Raw genomic sequence first — 15,571 nt, forward strand, 5'->3', positions numbered from 1 at the left:
TGAAAAATACAAATATGCTGCAGAATATATTTTTGATTTATTTTTATCAACCTTTTATATGCCAATAATGATGATGGTGGAGCAAGTGCAAAGAGCATTTAATTATTCTTCTTGTAGTTTGCATAGATAGATGAACTGATGCAGTATTTGTAGTCAATATATCATACTTTTTGGACCAATTTGTTGAAATTGGACCATTTCCCACTAATGTGCTGCAAAACAGCATTCGGGGATCACATTGTTTACACCCCAAGAAGAGCCATTATTGTTGTTCTAATGTCTTTGAACCGAACTCACACATAAAAATGTCACTGGCCGTAAAAATCCCAGTATGTTCGCTTCAAGCTCTAGTCACCTATGCAAATCAATTGACTGCAAAATAAACGACACAATTTTCCCCACTTTAGACCCAAAGAGAGCCCAAATAGCGTGATGCATCTTCAAATGTAAACAATAGGCTCATTTAATAGCCACTTTTCTGCGTGTTAACGCTCGGAGCTATAGACTCAATGTCTGCAGATCTATTCACAAAGTGATGCATACAATGTGTGTGTTTGTTGTTGTTTTGTTAAATTGTTTATTGTTCTTCCGCCTTTTGAGGTGCCTCAAAATTCCTGAAAACGTTTGTAAGATTGGATATCATGGTGGTCTGTGTGGCCAGTTTTTTTTTAACTTATTGGTTTATATGTTAATTTAATTTGTTTTTGTGGAGTTGGATGCCCCGTTTTGATATGGAATTCAGCATACTTGTTTATCATGACAGGATGCATCAAAATGTCTCAGAAACCCAAGCTCGAAATTGAACAGGAAGTCAGCAATTTTTATTCAATGCAACCATTTTGAGATTGAACTTTAAGATTAGTCCCTCCCATTAAGTTTTATTTCCTCCTGATCAACCGCTTTCCATTGGTTCTGCGTTGCTTATTCTATTCTAGTGCAAACCAGCCACATGACCATTACAAAAAAAGAAGATGTATTTAATGTTTGCAGTAACGGAGAAGTGAAGCAAAGGGAAGCATGAAATTGTATGTGTGTGTGTAAGGGTGAGCATGATGGGGGTGGAATGAGTACACACACAACTGGAAGTGAAGATAGTTTGTAAGAAAAGTGTAAGGCCTTTGAAGTTCACTCTGCCAGTGTGGCGGGAGTAAAGTGAATTTTCACGGAAATTCTGAAGCTTTTAGTCAGGACAAAATTAACGAGAACAAACGCCCCCATGCTGCTTCTTCTTCTTCGTTTTCTTCTTCTACTCTTTCTCTCCACCCCTCCTCCTTCTTCTTCGTGCTCCCTGCCTGCCTCCTGCTCTCATGGCAGCAGCAGCCGAAGCGTTGCCTTCACTGACATCGGAGGCTTTGATAATTAATCAAAAACAAGCCTGATTAAAAAAAAAACTGGTTAAAAACTATAGTTTGAGGAGATTCCACGAAGAATAATCGTGAAGACAGACAGAGCAAGAATATTTGAATGTCATTACACCTGGTCTTGACAAATTAGGGCATTTGTGAGCACTTACACACGGTTGTATTTAAATCCAGAGTTGACATATTATATCTTATTCTATTGAACAATTACTTTATATTGAGTGTCCCAAAACACAGTATTCTGATTCAATGAACATATGCCGCAGTTATTAAGAGATGACGCCTTTATCGCTGGAGAAGCGGCGTTTTCGAGGCGCGGGTGGCGCCCGTGAAGGCAGCAGCGGCGCTTGCAAAAGCAAGCAGAACTTTGCTATGTGAACGTGGGGGATGGGAAGGCAGCAAGCCCTGTTTCAGCCCTTTCTCTCTACAATGCAGCGCTCTCTGCTCTCATGGCTCCCTCGTCCAGTGAAATAAACATTTGGAGTTTGCACACAGGCCATGTTTGTGTGTCTTTCAGGGACCAAAAGGCAAATTTTGCAAGGGGTTTAATAAAGGAGAGTGTGCTGGGTGGAGGGGGGAGTCAATTCAGCTGCTGTATATAGGCTATGGGAGGAGTGTGTGCGTGTGTGCGTGTGTGTGTGTGTTTTATCAGAAGAGACAAGGCTATGCGGGAGGGAGGGAGGGAGGGGGGAGGGAGCGTTTTAGCATAAACTTGCTGTTTATTATTATGGGGGCGCATTTGCCTCTTGTTCATGTTGGTGCATCTCTGCAATTTTCTTTCGACGTCAATGTTGTGTCCTTGTCCTGCATTTACTTTTTTTTTTTGCAATTTCCACGCTGTTCTCGTTCTGCCAAGTGCAGACAAGCTTGATAGCAAGCAAGAGACCCCCCCCTGCCCTCCATCCACAATTAATAGACATGATGATTCTTCAAACTGATATGACCTGGAATGGAGGCTCTTAAAGGGGAAGTCAACCTCCAAGTTTTCCTATCACATGTTCTATGCAGCCGTACTGGTCTAAAACATGACGTTCTGATTAATATTGCATTGTATAACTATTAAGCAGCAAAATCCACCGTTTTCATCCATCTCAGATGGCAACTTTTTGTCTCCATGTCCATGCAAATGACACGGCAGTTGCTCAGGACTCACGTTTTATCCAATCATGGCTCATCTTGCGAATGTCACATGACCAAAACATAAAACAAGGTGAGTCGTGATTGGTCGTTACCTGAGTAACTGTGATGTCATTTTCCAAAACAAATTAATAATAATTCTTTGATAACAAGACATTTAAAAATTAATAATTAAAAAACATGGAGTGCAGGAAATGAAAAACCATAAAATGCAAAAAACACAAGTGAAAAACAACAATCATAATGACAATACATTACAATAAAGAAAAAACGGAATTATCACACACACACAAAAACTAATGTGTTAAACTCACATTGTAGTTATAGTTTCTCTCAGAGATATGACTAAATTCAAATCAATTTTAATTTTTAGAAGTTGAAGACAACTTGCACGTTTGGTATTTTAGCCAGAAACTTGAAGTCAAATTAGCATTTTAAAAAACGATGTGGGGGGACAGATCTGTCTCCCCGACCTCAAGTTTGACACCTGTGATATATAAATACAGCAACACAACTTGCGGATGACAACTTTAATTTGATAAAAAATGCCTAGCGCTGAGAGTCTGCGTGTATTTCTCCTCTCACATGTATTCCTCCTCTCATGTATTGCTTTGGTGTGATGTTGTAATCTATGACTGAAAACAATTCCTGTAACTTCAATGTATTTTAACCTTCCAATAATGCCTTATTTGTATAAAGCCCTCCCTGTATAAAACCCTGACGTGCCATTGGATGGAAGAGAAATCAATCATCGGACGCGCACATCAATCAGTAGAAGAAACAGATATCAATCATTGCTTGAAATAGACATCAATCATTGGACCAAAAAATCTTGGCCGTCAGTCATCAGATGAAAATAGCCGTCAGTCATTGAACAAAATAGATCAGTGTTATTGGTTGAAGTCATGGTTCTGCTTTACTTAAAATCAAAATAGTAGAACATCAAAAGCTGGAGGACATTGAAAAATTAGAATGTAATAAAAAGCTAAATGTGATTTTTTTTAATTTTATTTGATAAAGCTTGAGCAAAATGTCTGATTTAGTGAAAAATATGAAAATAAATCAGTGTATAAAATAGGCTTGATGTTCTGACCTACAAATTAGACAACTCATTCTGGTAACGTAACAAATTCCATTCAAATAAATAACAAACGCTACATTTTAAATGTTACATTTTGGTAGTAACTCAGCCCAATGCCAGTGTTGGCCGTGTGTGTGTTTGTGTGTGTGTGTGTGTTGTGGGAGTGGCAGAGGTGACAATGGTGGGGGTAGCAGATGATTTAAGAGTGTTTACTCAGTCCCCAGCAAGCCACCCTCGGTGAGCGTGATGCATCACCCCCGGCCGTCACCAAGGCACCGGCTTGGGCCTCATCCAAGCGCCCCGTTTTTCTTGTAATCTTTTAACGCAGCGGTGGGAAACCTGCGGCCCGTGGGCAATCCACAGGCCTTGATTTGACCACGTAACAAAACCGCAATCGTTATCTAAAGCACTTCATGATGAACGTGGATCTAACAAAATAATTCTTCTCCAAAGTGTAAAGATTTGGTCTGATGGCCCAATCAGAGAACAGAAAATCGCTGATGTCGTTGGATGACGGCCTGTGAAAGGAAATCGGTTAAAAAATGTTCAAAAAAATCCCCTTCACAAGATCGTTAAGCACTACGAGTAGTTCTGAAGGTCGTGGGCAGATTAGATTGACATGGCAACACAGGCTGAAATCTGATTGGCCAAAAAAATCTAACATTCACTAACAGTACTCAAAGCAGATCAGCCAAGAGAAACCCAACGAAATTAAAATAATAATCTTATTTCTTTAGGCAGAAGTAAGATTTTGCTTGTAGTTTCTTTTCTCAAGTAAAATTATTACCTTGAGCAACACTTTTGTCGCGTATGAATGACATCACATGTGCTCAGGTAACAACCAATCACGGCTCAGCTTGCAAATGTCACATGAGCCTTGGGCACATGATATCATTTTCAGTCAACAGCAAACACATGAAAAAGAATTTAGCTATCTAATTATCTTTTAAATCAAAATAACGTCTCACTGCTGAAAATGGCGAAATAAATTTAGTTTTATGGAATAGAATGTTGAGAATAAATGAAAACTTCAGTAATCATCCTTAAAGGGCAAATCAACCCGGAAATTTTGCTTAGCGGAAAACTTTAATATTGTATGTGTGGAATATGAATTTAAGTAGCAAAATGTACCCCTTTTTTCCATCTTAAATGAAACTGACATGTTTGAAATGACTGAAATGAAATGTCACATGTTTTTAAAGGTTGGTCACGTGACACTGCCAGGTGTGGCGTGATTGGCCGTTACTGGGCCCTGAATAACCGATGTCATTTTCAGTCCACAGCAAGAGGCAAAATGGCCGTCTTCTGAAATGGACAAGAAAAAAAATGTGTGGATTTTGCCAGCCTGGTTAATTATATTTTCTATAAACGTAATATTAGAAGAATTTTTTTCAAGGGGGGTGACATCCCCTTTAATTATTTATCGTCTTTCTGTACACTTTTAAAGAGTTCAAATATGTCGACAAGTCATCACTGCAGACCTTTAACGTATTGTTTGGTTTTCTTTCAAATTTAAACTTTGAGGAAGGGGTAAAAAAAAATCCTTTTGATCACCAGGACAACCCAATAATGGGGTATGGAATTTCCTAACAAGTGTGCGGTTGAATTCAATCACACCAAACACACACACGTCGTGACAGTAACGTACACAACTTCACAATTGATGAGCACTAAGGCGCTGCCGTCACACTTGCCCCAAACATGAGCTCGACCTGGCCACACGCACACACACACACACACACACACACACACACACACACAAAGACAACAGTTGGATCCTGTCCAGATGGTTGCCATGCAGCCGTTCAACACGTCGTCTGGAGTGTGTCGAGGAAGGAAGTGCCACTTAGCAAAGTGCAATGGCCATTCCACTCTTTCCCAGACGCGGTGTGTGTGTGTGTGTGTTTGTGTGTGTAGGTGTGGTCTCATGACGTTTCAAGTTGCAGCTAACGTACAAAATGTTATAAAAGTAAACCAGAAGAAAAAATCAGTCTGAGTGGGTTAGCACGCATCGGTGTATGGGACGCACTTTTAATTTGGGGGTCATAGCCATTGCTAATGTTTTATTTTATGTTTGTTAGTTCTACATTGTGTGGATGATGCGTGTAAAGATGAAAAGACTACAGTAAAAACCGGCGCAAAGCCGGAATATTAATAAATTATGAAAAGGCATCAAAAACTGCAACAAATATCCCGTAATTCCCCTAATATAATTTTGGGGTCCAATTCTAGTATTTTCTATGTTACAGTGTATAGGACGCACCAACAGTTTGGCGGCAATGTAAAAAAAAATTCTTGTGTTCATATTATATGTTCGTCGCGAGTTAGGTTTGCTATATTTCAGATTTCCCACATTGTGAGCAGTCAGTGAACAGGGCCAGCGTAACATTGACTGAGTTCCAAGCGGTTGTTTTTCCTTTTCCTCGCAATGCAGCTTGAGTTCGTTTTGCCATAAATGCACAAAATTGCGCATCGTCCGTGTTAGACCAATTTTATGATTGTGTGTATATGCCAAAAAAACATAATTAATAAATGAGTCAAATGGAATACCTTTCTGTGCTCTTACTGGTGTACATTTCATTGAATACTTCCGGAGACATCAAAACCTTTACACGATCCTCTTTGTTTTAGTAATAATTGGACGTTGGTTCGGTCTGCTAGCTTCTTTTGTTGAAAATAATGCTGTAAGGACCTCAGCTAACATCAGCAGCTGTTAGCGGCAACAGGCACTGGCTGCTAACAGCCAAATGACGTCAGACCTCTAGCTCGTCCCGTTACGGTATTTATATATAAAAATGCATATCTGTGCATAAAAACTCGGCTCATGTGGCTGCCGGATCAATTTTCCTCAAATGGTATCAACTTTAAAAAAAAAAAAAAATCTAATTTTTTAAGTTACCGTTTGTAGGACGCACTCATACTTTTGTCCTCATTTTGGGGAAAAAAAGTGCATCTCATATTTTGGGAATAATGGTAGACATGATGTCATTGACTGCCATTGACGGATATAGACGTCAGAGATCAGTTTTTACCGGGCTGCCAAAGAGTAAGTGAACTCATTTACTTCCATTGACAAGTTTAATCATGTTTGCATGTTACTATGCTCCGTTTCAAATTTGCCTTTGCCTCTTTAGACTATTACAGGCGTAACTAGCAAAATGCCAAAAGTTGCTTAAAGGGACAGTGTGTATTTTTTTCATTACGGACAGCAGGAAGTGCTGCAGGTGCTGCATTTAGCACTGTCCGTAGGTATAACAAACATGGCCGCCTCCGGAGGCGTGCCACCCCCCCTTGCAATATCATTTAATGCTAACTAGACCTATAATTATATTTAAAACATTCTGTTGGTCATTAAGAACAAATTCATTTGCAAGTCTTTGAAATTTACATTAATTTATTCCTTTTGAATGAAAAACGGTCTAAATCTTACACACTGTACCTTTAAGTGTCCATTAGAATGATTTCAGTAAGTTTAGATCAGCGCTGAGATCTTACCGAAATCGGTTTCGTCAGTTGAACTCCTTGCAAAATTGTCACCTCAGGACGGCTGCGACTGAATAAGACAAGCTTTCAAATCAAAAGCGACAGCGCTTACTCAGGTTACATCTGCTTTTCCTTTATTTTTTGTGTGTGAATTGGCTCATGTCTTTTTATTTAAAAAAAAAAAAAAAAAGACTTGAGTAAAGTCACCACCCGCGCATTCTTCTTTTCTCCCGAGCGATGCGGAGAAAGGCAAAGAAAAAAAGCGGCGTGCATGTGAATAGAGGCATGCCAGGCGAGGTTAAGAGCTCTCCACACGAGCCGCCGTCCACCCTGCGAGGACGCCTGGCGCTTGCAACTTTTTTTTGAATTATTTTTTTTGCAAAGCGTGAATGAAAGAAGTCATATTGCGAGGAATGGCCTCTTTCAGCCACAGAAAGCCGTCGCCACAGCATGGGAACTAGCGAGTCCTTGGAGGTAAGGAAAGGGCAAAGTAAGGTTTGTAGGCTGCATTTAGCACTTTTATTTATGTATTTATTCAAAATCTGGCTAATTTACTTAAAAAAAAGAATATAAGGAGAAAAACAAACAATGTAGCACATGGTTAGCCGCATAGCATAATTGCCTAAGTCATTTTTCAATACTTTAGGGAAACAAAAGTTATAGAACACACAATACAATATTTTTTAATCATACCAAAAATTTGAAGGTAAGGTCCACTTACGATTTCTATGGAAAAAAAAACAAAACAAAACTTTGTCTATAGTTCATTTGATAACTAAACAATTTTCCAACATATATTTATTAGCTTTAAAAGCACAACTTTCCATTTGCTTCTGACTGAAAATGACAATTTAAAATGACCAATCAAAGCTAAGCTTATGAATAATCAAAGGCGGTCATTTTCCATCGGCAGCAAGTGCAAAAATGTCTTGTACTTGAAAAATAAACTATCAAATTAGTTATTGACCTAAAATGTACATTTTAATGCCAAAAATGGCTAAAAGTAGACTATTCCTTTAACCAGATGTGTAAACAAAGAAGCAAAAGGAAAAAAAATCCAATAAAAAATACCAGTGTGCGCTCTAAAAATTCTGCTTTTTGTTTTACAAAAATATTGAAAAATGACTTAGGCAATTATGCTGGTGTTAAACTCGGTAATTCAGTGCTAAAGTCTTACCTAAAATAAGACCTACGGTAATGGATTACTTCAGTGCTTACATACATAAATTTTAGCATTTAATTACCTAACATTTAAAATCCTGTTTGATTCGAAGACTTAAAAAAAAGAAAAAATAAATCTAAATGACTTATGATTGAATGGCTGGACTAGTTCAAATTGATGCGGTAAATTCAGGTTTTTTTCCCATACAAGTCAATCATCCAACCTTTTATTACTTTTTTTAAAAAAGGTGACCACGTCAAAATTTTTAGCAGATGGCGCAGGCCGCAAAAATGTGGAGGGCGGGCCGCAAATGGCCCGGGGGCCATAGTTTGGACACATCAGTCCTAAACTATAAATTTTGTGGTGGAAAAATCAGGCAGTTACCCTATTAAGATTCATGTCATTTCGGAAAGGAAAACAAGACACGGAACTTGTATTTTCCTAAAAAGAAGAATTTTTTTTAACGCATCTTACAGACCTCATCCTCAAATACGAACTAATTCCAAGTATACTGACAAAATTCCTGTTCCCTAATCAAGCATTTGAGCCGGAATGCGAAGTTTCGCCTTGACTACTACACAGAGGAGCGCCAACCAAAGGCCTGATTTTGGCGCTGCTGCACGGGCACGCCGTCCCTGCCAACCGTCGCTCCGTCAAGGCCCGCGCCAGCCTTTGAAAAAAAATGCCCTATTTGGCTGGAGTCGTGGCCGGCAGGTTCAAATATACCCTCCTCGGCGCTTGATCCAAATCCTAAAATGGTGCATGTGACGTGGTCCAAAGTTGAGTTTCATATTCAGAGGGAGCGTTTGTGTTTTGATTGGCTCCGCCGGCAACAGATGGAGAAAACTGGAAAGTCGGATCGGCGCGGCCTGGTTTCGAATTGACGCTCCATGATGGCTGTTAATCTTGCAGGGACATTTCAACTAAATTAGGACGTGGAGTTTGGAGTTTTCACTGAAAATGACTGTGCGCTATCTTCCTGAGACATTAGTGTCCATTGTTGTGTCCATTTTGTTTTAGGAATACCACTGAGTTAATTGCACGTGACCCATCATTGGAAAAGCCAAGATGTCCTCTACCATGCACACTAGGACTTGGTAAGGTATCTCCAATGAGTCAATAGATGTAAACAAAAAACGTATGTCCACTACAGTTGACACAAAAATATAGGCTGGGTCTCAAGAGGATATCAAAATGAAAAATTCATCATAATGAGGTACGGCTAAAAAAAAATTGCAAGCAAGTAGTCTACATCCGCGCTCGCTGTTCAAGTGACAACATTCAAGGTTTGAAATCCGACCCCCGGCTCCACCTTTGCACCCCTATCATCACGTTGTCCCCGCAAAGCCTGCAGGCCGGTAATTAAGGGCAGTCCTCCATCTCCGGGCCTCTCCTCCGAGTCCTGATAATAAGTTTGGTTCTGGCAATTTGGATGGTGGGCAGAGACCCGCCCCCGACCCTCCACCTGCTCCCCTCCACCACCCTGGAGGGACAATTTTCATTGTGGTAGCAAGACCTCAACAAGTATGGTCATGCACCATCAGATTTAGGCTTTACATTTGGAGTTCTAACCAACATGAAATATGTTGGACCTTGGTGACTGGAAAAATACAGTTTCCTTTTTAAATCAAGAGCAAATTAACTAGAACATCCAGCGACTCACACTCTATTGCGCAACTTTGTATGCCTATATTTTGTCAGGTTTTACACACATGGGCAGGCATTAGCGACCCTTCCAAGGTGTCTTCATCATTTTTTTTTCGAGCTTTGCTCAGTCTTGAGTTGAGGGTGTTATATTTTCCCTCTGATGTACTCCAGTTTTTTGAGTCAAATGGAGATATCTTCAGGGAGGACTCGCTGACTGAGTTGCCTCTGCGTTTTTTTGAAGACAGCGTCTTTAGTCGATTCTAACCTCGTGTTTGCGCCACATTGTTGTGTGTGCCCATGTTAAAGCAAAAAAAAAAAGTCTCCTTAAAACTGAAAGCATCAGAACTGATGTGGAAAAAATATTCCAAATATTCCCGCTCAACGTCAAAGCCCCAGAAAGTTTTTTTGTTTTGTTTACTACAACATTGCTTTCAGGAGGATTTGCCTCCACGCTTCCGCGAGAGATTTCCATATCCCTCGTGAGACAAAACACAATACTCGCTGAGACGGTGACAAATTAAGGCTACTCGAGGAAACGGCGAAAAAGGAGGAGGGGCGGCGTAGAAAGCATTTTACTCAACTACTTTAAAAGAAAACATTGTAAAAAAGGAAGCTGTTTACGTTAGGGGTTAGGAGATGGATACATTGGGGCTTCCATAGCTGGCCTTTTGAAAAGCACAAAATATCCCCGCTATCAGCATTTATTTGTTGTCGCGCTGGAAGAATCGGGCTGATAGCGAGGAAGGAGAGGGCCCGGCAGATTGGGGAAGAGGACGAGGAACAGGGATGGGCTGGGGGGTGGGGGGGGCATACAAGGCCGGTTATGCAGAAACACAGATTTAATGTAAGGCTTGGCTCTCTGTTATAAGCAGTGAGAGCAAGAGAGCAGGAAAAGCTGGTACGGATCACAAGATGGAAGAGGAACCCAAAGGAACGGTCTCTTGAGGGGGACCACCACCAGGACCACTGTTGAGCTAACCCCCTTCTCACCCCTCCTTTTGGGTAAACAGTGCTATAATACACTGAATTAACAGAACAAGCCCTGGGGAAATCAGATCTCTCTTCAATAAACGCCCCCCCCCCCCCTCACGCCGACTCCCACGCATACCCGCACCCCCTTATAGCATCCACACAGTGACTTTTATGGTCTCTGGATCAGGGGCGACCAAACTCTTGATGAGAACGCATGGAAAGTGGATTTGGCATAATCAAGGTGAAAGCACGCACGGGTTGGGATGAAAACCGGAGCTTGTTCATCACGGGCTAAAGCGACAGACGACCATTCATGGGCATTCATCCAGTTTTCTACTGCAGGCCCAACACGCATGAAAGCTGGATTCAGAAGATTGTATATATGAATTATGTGCAATGTATTTACATGTTCACTAAAATAATCAACCAATGAAACAAAGGGAGATAGAAGAAAATATCTGAGTATGGATTTTGAGTTTGAACTGTTTGACTCTGTAGTAGGGCTGCACAATTAATCGAATTTTAATCGCGATCGCAATATTGGCTGCCGCAAATAATTCAACTGATCCTCAGCGATATCATTTAAAAAGCCGTCTAATTTACACGTTAAATCAAATGGTCATCCTACCATCAGGGGGCAATGTTTCCCACATGTTTGCATGACAAAAGCTTCTGCTTTTCTCACCCTAATATATTATTAACCAGTGCAAAATGGCGTTGAGTTTCTCACCTGATACCTAATATTTACTGTGCTAGCTGTCAATTGAGACCCATTTTGAAAAATTGGCAAAAAATTCACATAAATTCGGTTTGAAATGACCAAAAATGGCATTGACAGCTTATTGATTAAAATTTACTTAAATGTAAACAATGTGCTTGGTTTCCTTGGTTTGCTTTCATTGATTTGCACTCAGCAAGTAAGTTATTTATTTATTTATTTTAGTTTATTATTACATTTTGTAAGTTTCAAGCATTGTTCAAATACTGCTTGTTTAAAAAAAAAAAGGGCAATAAATAGACATGTTTGACCAAACATGATGAATAATCGTGATTACAATATCGACCAAAATAATCATGATTATTGTTTTGGACATAATAGTGCAGCCCTACTCTATATATTCTCTTTCTGTTATGTTGAAAATATACATCCATCTATCCATTTTCTACAAATATGTTGATAATAAACATGCAGCCATGTTCAGTGTCAATAAAAAAATACATTTAAAAAAAGTCCATGTAGCATTTTTCTCCGTAAATATTTGACGTTATGATTTGCGGCTTATATTCCGATGTGGCTTATCAATCATAATGTTTTTTTGTTTTGTAAATACAGCACAAGAGTTAAAATAGTGTAAAAAAAAAAAAAAAAGATGATTAAATGACCATCGCCTCACATAATAGACGTGTCTTTTTTGTGCTTCAGTTTTCCGGCAAACCTGAATAAAATTAGCATGATTCTTTTCGAGAACAGGTCCGACACTTCCCGTTGATTATTTTTTTGGGGGCAAATATTTCTGAATAAATGAATCATTTATTTTGTGAACAGCTCTCCACCGTCATCCCAAAAGATGATGCTTTTATTTAATATTTTTCAGCGGACAAATATTTCTGAATAATGAAGTTATTTCTTTCCAACAGATCTTTAACATGATCCGAAAGAGGACACTTTACGTTGTACTTTTAATCCCGGATGCTCACTTGACTACGGTCTCTCTCGGAGGTCTTTTGGGGCCACTTCATCAAACACCAGCGTAAGTAGGCCACGTTGTTGATCAGTCGACAAAAGAAGCAACAATCCGCCGACTTGCCGGGCCGAATGAAAGCTCCGCTCAGACCTCTGATTCCGTTTGTTCTGTCTCTCTCTGCTGGAGAGCAGGTAGGAAGCCCTTAACTGCGCCTTCTCACCCGCCGCTTAATCTGGGCCCACAATCACATCCAGTGACAGGAGCACAAAGCCGTCTGGCGTGCGCTACAAGGCTCCGCTATTATGTAATCACTGACAGCTGGGCTTTCAAGGGAGGGGTGACCCCACACCCCCCATACCCACCCCCAATCACGAATCCGTGTGGCAACACTTGTGTCAAGATGATGAGACTATCAGAGTAGAGAAATTGTTTTATCGGGCTGACGTGTTGATTTTGGTATTCTTTTCCAAATAGTTGCTCAGCGTTCCAGTCGGGAGATAGGATCGCTGTAAATACGTCCGTTTGGCCTTCAAAATTCTCTTAGCTTGGTTTTTACTATACCAAGCAGAACCGCCACCCGTAAAGATGACATTATTGTGTGTTTGTCCCATAAATGGACGATTTTTAAGCCAAATGTATTTAGAGAGAATCCAAGTAATTAAACGCCTCACCTTCCAAATAAACGCCTCTTTGCTTCCCTGCAGGATGCTGTAGTGAGTTTTGGAGAAAATGGAGAACCACAAGTCTGGAGAATTGTGACCAATTCAGGAATTAAATCATCCATGGCCCACTGGGAAGAAGATGAACATTTCATCAAAACACTTGAGGACTTAAAAAAAAAAGAGGATAAAACGATACTGAAAGTGCTGGTGCTAACATTCAGATAGCAAATGTTCATAAGACTGAAACACAAAATAAAATGATAGAATTGTCAGGTTTTTTTTTATAGTAAACTTCAACTGGGAGTGTTTTTAACCATCTTAAACCCTCTTGTTTTAACAAGCGCTTTCTATGTCAAACTGCAGCTCGTTTTGAAGTGGGTTGAGTTCAATCATTTTCTTCCAGTCAGGTGACTCATATGCATCGCGTTAAACTGAGGCCACAAGGACAAAAATGGCATGATAATGTTTGAATAATGTGTAAATGTATTGATATGCATTTCAACATTCTATGTATTTGGGTGTAAGGAGACCAATGGTTACATACTGACCTTCACGCTGCCTGCAGATCTCCAGTACAACCAGTTGTACTCCTCCATGATACAACTGCAGTCTGGAGGTCATAGTACACTAAGCGTTCCCAGCCTTAGACATGCACAAAGTGGCTATTTAAGCTCCCAAAACTTTGAAAGATATCACTATCGTTCCCAGGTGAGAAATGTTGCTCAAATTGGGTACTATTTATACAAGGTGGAGCCGTATAGAGACATTTGTGTGTGTGTTTTCGTCGTTTAAAAGCAGATTAAAATCAACTCCAGTCCGTGTTTTCCAACCGGCCCCAACCTTCAATTTACTGTGTGTGCTTTCAGCAGGCCGAAGCACTCGCTGGCAACCTTCAATATCCTTGCGCGGCCAGTGAATGCGCCTGTGTTTTTTTCTAAACCTGAAAGAACACCGCGCTCTTATCGCGAAACAAATACACATTTGACCTCTTGGTTTTTATTAAATACCTGCCGTAATATACTACGGTCATTTTGTGCTACCTTAAAGCAATTTAGGGCACTACTTCGGCTCCAGCTGTCCTGTCTTTCCAACACGCATACAATACATTCCTGTGTCACTCCGCCGATGTGACAAGGCTCGCTGTTCCTGTAAACTCCCGCCTTGGCTGAATGGTCGAGAGAGCTAGAGAATCAAGTGCGAAAAACGAGAGAGAGAGAGACAGCTATGAAACAAGCTGGCCTACAAGCTCCCACACTTCAGTTCTGTTCCATATTATAGAGCACTCGTCGCAATGGCTGTAATCACATCATAAAATAAAAGCTTTCACATATAGAAAGGAGGAAAACATTATATACTATAATTTGATTCTTTGAGAGTAGTTAAGAGTCCAATAAAAAAATCTGACATTTTTGATAGATAACCATCAGGATTTACATGACGAAAAGGCATTGCTCTTGCTTTACCTCACTATAATTTACATAACATAATAACAAAAGTGTTAAATTCATACCTTTGCATCAAGCAGAGAGTTTTAGATGGCCTGATATGATATTGTCGTTCAATTGTTCAAAACACATTCAAAGCAAGACATTGTGATTTTAGCGCAGATTTCTTGACCCCAAGTGACAGTTTATGGTCTTTTGACTTGCTTGCAAACAAAGCCTTGCAACCATCTGCTGCGCAGAGCTTTTAACTGACACACGGTTTTAATCCTTGTATTTTGGACCTCGCTTGCACGTGGATAGTAGTACAGTTAGTACTGTAAACAAAAACAAAATAGAAGCAGGCGTGGTGAAGGGATAGGTGGTCGGGTGACAAAAAGGAGAAGAAGCTATTGTTTGCATTGGGCTGTAAAGCGGGTCATGCTAATCCCCTTGTTTGCTACTGTCACACATTCGCTGGTGGATATTAAACGGACAGGTCGTAATATTAGGTACACCTGGATAATCATCAAGTAAAAACCAAAAATCAAAATTGGCAGACATGATTAAACACACGAAACAAGTCAAGAACCCACCTAAGACACAGGGGGTCAGCCATTTTGTTTCAAAGGGGCCATTTTAGGCTTACTGTATATTGGGGTCTGATCTAAGGCTCGTAATCGACAGATTGCTATTAAGTTTGACTTAGTTCGATTATAATTAATAGCCGTGTTCCTCACGAGTAGACCCACAAAAAAGTCTGAACGACTCATGCATGAAAACACACAGGAAGTCGGCCATTTTGTTCTGAAGGGGCCGTGTTAACACAATTTTGGGTCTTTTCCAGGGCTAGCAATCGCTTGGTTGCCTTTGAATGCTTGATGCTAATTATGCTTAGCTGTATGAAAACTAAGAGCCAAGTTTCATGAGTAGACACACAAAAAAAAATCCCAGGAATCC

At 40.1% G+C, this 15,571-nt stretch overlaps 2 long non-coding RNA genes across 2 annotated transcripts; one reads left to right on the plus strand and one right to left on the minus strand.

Moving 5' to 3' along the window:
• Positions 1-720: 720 nt before the first annotated feature.
• LOC148406309 (uncharacterized) lies at positions 721-13,829 on the minus strand. The gene is made up of 3 exons (XR_015864034.1): positions 13,739-13,829; positions 13,200-13,318; positions 721-1,375 (listed from the first exon to the last, which is right to left on the minus strand). It is a non-coding gene; the product is annotated as an uncharacterized LOC148406309 (long non-coding RNA).
• Positions 7,293-13,389, plus strand: LOC148406310 (uncharacterized). The gene is made up of 4 exons (XR_015864033.1): positions 7,293-7,536; positions 9,245-9,321; positions 12,482-12,594; positions 13,233-13,389. It is a non-coding gene; the product is annotated as an uncharacterized LOC148406310 (long non-coding RNA).
• Positions 13,830-15,571: the final 1,742 nt, after the last annotated feature.

The sequence above is a fragment of the Hippichthys cyanospilos genome, chromosome 21 (genome assembly GCF_059441005.1).
Source record: "Hippichthys cyanospilos isolate Australia breed blue-spotted pipefish chromosome 21, RoL_Hcya_1.0, whole genome shotgun sequence".
Lineage (NCBI taxonomy): Eukaryota > Metazoa > Chordata > Actinopteri > Syngnathiformes > Syngnathidae > Hippichthys > Hippichthys cyanospilos.